We start from the raw sequence: 4,499 nt of genomic DNA, 5'->3' as shown, positions 1-4,499 counted from the left end.
CCACCTGCCCCCCGACTTGCCTTTTCCCTTCCACCCCAAGACCATAACCAGGTTCTGGAGCCCACCCTCATGCACACAGCCCCTTTATCTTGGGGCCCCCCTCTCCTCACTACATGGCATCCTCTCTCATGATCCTGCTTCTCACAACATGTCCCCATCTCAGGGAGTGCATGGGTTAGCATCCCTCCCATGGGAGAACAGCAGACAGGTCAAGAATCTATCACCAGTTCAAGAGAGGGAGACCCCAGAAGAGCCTCAGCGGGAGAGCACCAGAGAAGGGAAACAGGATTGGGGACCTCCTGCCTCAGGGGAGTAGCAGCGAACCCTGGGAATGCGGGGCCCAGTGCCTGTCACTTGCTCCACTAGAGGGCGCACTCAAATGATCTCTCCTCCCTGAGATGTCAGAGGAAGTCCGACAGAACAAATTGACCGAGGCCAGGAAAAAACTGAGGGAATTTCCGTAGTAAAGAGGCATTCGTGTTCTGGTAGGAGCTAAGAAAAAGGAAAGATTAAAAATGGCCAGAGCCCTGAGACAGCCACTTCTGATGGTTGTCACTTGCCTGAGGATGCACCTGAAGAACATGCCACTCCCACAGCACTGCCTTCTCATGACAGCATGTCACCTGGCAGTGTCCTTTAATTAGCATCTTCTGCTGATATAAAGGCTCTAGAGAAACAACAGAACCAGGAAGTTGCGGGTTAACTAGAAAAAGAGAAGTGGAAATAGGAACTAAAGCCTGCGAAGGGACAAGAGGTTCTGAGAAAGCAATCACAGATTTATACGCAGACCACAGGGATTCCAGTGTCTGAGAAGACAGACTTACAGACAGCTCTGGCCCATTCTCAACAAGCAGCCGGGCCAAGAACGGGAGAGGCAGAGGATCCTGCTGGTCTCTCGAGGTCTGCCCAGCAGCATGTCAGAGGACTGGAGTGGACGCTGTGTGCCGTCTCCGCGCAGCAGAAACAGGTGGACAGGTGCAACAGAGAACTACCCAAAACTTGTGACTCCCTAAAGCTGGAGTTCTACCAGAACAACAAAACAAATGACAGCCCGAAGCAGGACAACTCGAAACTGCAGAAGCTTCGCGTCTCGGTGACTGACAAGGAGGCCATGAAGCTCGGGATGAAAGAAAAGCAGAAGGAAAAGCTGGAGAGGTCAGAGGTCCTGCTGCAACAATTTCCCAGTCTGTCTGAAACCCCTGAAAGCAAGGGTCAGTGACAGCAAGCACTGGAAGAGCAGGTACAGCTGGGGACACCTGTGGAGCAGCTGAAGGATTTGCTGAAAAAGCTGCAGGTAGAGAGAGTCCAATATACAGAGAATCTGAAAGGAGAGAATGACATTTTGCAACAGAAGATGCAGCAGATGCCAGAGCAGAGATGTGCGTTGAGGGAGGAGAAGGAGCTGACTGTGAGTCGGGTGCAGGAGCTGACCTGCTTGGCCTACCTGAGGAACCGAACCAGGGAGCTGGCTCTCCCCCAACCCCAGGAGCCCCCAGCAGGGCCCTTGGAGGTGGAACGGAGGCCACAGGGAGAAGCGGAACAGCTACAGCAGGAACTGGAGATCCTGGCAGGGGAGCTGCGGGCCCAGATTCAGGGCCATGAAAATTTGGGTCATCTGAATCAGGAGCAGGGGTGCCGACTGCTGGACCTGGAGCAGGAGGCTGAGCACCGGGGAAGCAGGTAGAGATGTGGTCGACAGATTCTGGAGGACATGCAGACGACTGCACCACCATCAGCTGTGTTCTCTCCCAGAACTGCGAGCTCTGGGAGCAACTGGCGGAGCTGCAGAGTGACTCCATGAGGTGGACCAACAAGAATATGGAGACCACCAGCGCACACCAGGCAGAGCGGTATGTCAAGAAGGAGCTGGCCAAAAAGCGGGGCCAGCTGCAGGAGAAGCTGGGGGAGCTGAAGGAGATGGTGCAGCTGAAGAGCCCAGAGGCTCAGAGTCTGCAGCAGCAGCAGCAGCAGGACCTGCACCTGAGCGACCTGCAGCAGCATGTGGTCACCTGGCAGCAGCTGGCCTTTGACAAGAGATGCTGCAGTACCAGGTCCGGCCACACGTCCAGCTCATGGAGATGCTTCAGGGAGAGGAAGTTCAGGGCAAGGCAGAAGCCAAGATGGCCCATCAGGAGTTTCAAGAGACCCAGGGGTTCCTGGAAACTGTCAACCAACAGAACCAGTAGCTACAGGCTCAGCTGAGCCTTGTGGCTCTGCCTGTGGAAGGAGGTGGACTGGATGGAGAAGAGGAGAAGGATCAAGAGGCTCTCCAGCCAAAGCTGAGCATGCCGGAGGACCTAGATAGCTAAGAGGCCATGGCTGCATGTTTAATGTGGCCTTAGCCAGTGCCAAGCAGGAACAGGCATGCTGTGCCAGCAGCAGCAGAAGCAAAAGGAACACTGTGGGTACCTGGCTTACCCATCTCAACACAAGTTGAATGAAGAGATCCAGCAGGCCCTGCAGGTGGCCACGGACAAGGGGCAGAGCTGCCTTACTCACAGAGGTCCTGCAAGAGGAGGTGGATCTGAAGGAACCGGTTGAGGAGCTGGAGCATTGCCATATTCAGCCCTCTGGAGAGACAGACACAGCTGGAGAAAGACACAGCATCATCCTGAACCAGACTCATGGCAGTACTGAGGCAGCGCCACTAGGGGGAGCAGTGAGTGCATGAGCCAGCTGTGTGACTAAGGACAGGGAGGGGAGGATGGTGAAGCTCCTGGAGCTGCAGAAGCTGCTGGCCCACCTGAGCTGGTGGTTAGCCTGTATGGCACGTTCCTGGGGGCTGCCCAGAGCCCTGCTGGGGAGCCCACTACAGACATACCCCCAGACCCCCAGGCAACTGGAGCTACTCAGAGCCAGAGAGATCTTCATGAGGGATCTGAGCCTTGCTGACCATGTGGAGCTGGGCCTGCTACACTTGAGAACCCCACCTCCCCACCCCCTTGCACAGTGGGTCCTACAGCGGCTGGGTGAGATGCAGGGCCCCCAGGAGTGCCCAGGCTTGGCCCTGGTGATCTGATAACCTGATACCACCCTGGAGAAGTGGGGGCAGAGTGCTGGCACCCCATTCCTGCCACCTCGTCCCTGCCACCCTATCCCATCAACATTATAATACCAGACTAAGCTTATTTATTGATAATATAGGACATAGGAAGGACATGGGAACAGGGTTGTTTTGTCTCCTGTGTGTCTTGTATTATTTCAGAATAAGTGGATTTAGCCATTAAAAACCACACCAACACCAACAATAAAAACAAATAACCCTGGAGATCAGGAAAGGGCCTGAAGATTTGTGGCACAGAGCCCAGGGTACGTTCAGTTCTGGGCAGAGTCCCACCCACCAGAAACCAGAGGCGTTTCTGGGACAAGGCGGGTGTTAAACCTGTAGAACAACTCAGTCGTCGACCAGATCCTAAATGCAGAATGGGAGCTTCATGGCGCTAAGGCCATCAGAAAAGCCCACCCAGGGATGTCCTCACAGCCCAAACGGGGACCGAACAGACACAGTACCCGTGAGGACAAGGCTCCCTCCTTCCCTAAACGGGGGGAAGGTGTGGAGCTCCACATTCTGCTTACACAGGCAGGCTGAGGTCACTCTGCCCCAACCAGCGGTGGGAGGGTCAAGACAGAGCCCCGTGTACCAGAAACTCCGAGGTTCCAGTCCTAGCACCTGAGCTTCAGGCAGGCCTCTCCCGCTCTCAGGATTCCCCCACCTCTTCTGGGGAAAGAGTCTCCGAGCTCAGGGCCCTGACCCAGCAAAGACTCACGGGACATGAAGGCCCGGTTTGCCACAGGTCTAGCCAAGGGGAAAGTGGAAACCGGGAGACCTGTTTGTCTCAGGGTTTCCATCCACTGAGAAAAGGAAAGGACGAAAACCGAGCCGTGTCAGGCTCTGTGCAGAGCCCTGGCCACCTGAGCGTCAGCTGCTGGGTTTGGAGGGCGCCATTCACCACTGTCCTGAAATCATCCTTCACCTCATCCACTCAGTGGTCCCATCTCCACAAGAAGTGTTTGTGTCCATGTAACAAACCGTGTGGCCCCTCTCCCCAGCCAGCCTCTAAGGAGGAACGTCCCTGCTCATCCTTGACAGGGACCCTAAACAATGTTTGTTTCTCATGGCAGCCGTGTGCAGTGGACTCACTGTGGAGGTGTACACTCAGGGGACCCCAGGAGTTGGGGCTCAGAGCCTGGAAGGTCCCTTTCAGTCATCCTGAGGCTGACAGGGCTCTTCCGCCACTGTCCATTTCTAGGCTTTTTTGTTGTAGCTGCTCAGAGGTCCCATCCTTTAAAAATGTTCATTTTGCTCAATATATTTATAAAAGAACACCAGGAGATACTATAAACCGTTCAGCAGCTTGTCTTTCTGAGAAGTATAACTCTACCCAGAGACACAGATAAGCCGGGCGTTGTCCTTGCCCCTCACCACCTTGAACTCCAGACAGCTGCATGAAGGAGGTGCGTGACAAGGTGACAAGGGAGGACACAACTGGGTGTCCCCC

The 4,499-nt window shown here is 55.0% G+C and overlaps 1 pseudogene; it reads left to right on the top strand.

Moving 5' to 3' along the window:
* Positions 1-398: 398 nt before the first annotated feature.
* On the top strand, positions 399-3,019 carry LOC118995920 (golgin subfamily A member 2-like; annotated as a pseudogene).
* The last annotated feature ends 1,480 nt before the right edge of the window (positions 3,020-4,499 follow it).

This window comes from Sturnira hondurensis, unplaced genomic scaffold, assembly GCF_014824575.4.
Source record: "Sturnira hondurensis isolate 20B ecotype Veracruz unplaced genomic scaffold, ASM1482457v3 Scaffold0010448, whole genome shotgun sequence".
Lineage (NCBI taxonomy): Eukaryota > Metazoa > Chordata > Mammalia > Chiroptera > Phyllostomidae > Sturnira > Sturnira hondurensis.
This window is presented reverse-complemented; position numbering and strand designations above follow the sequence as displayed.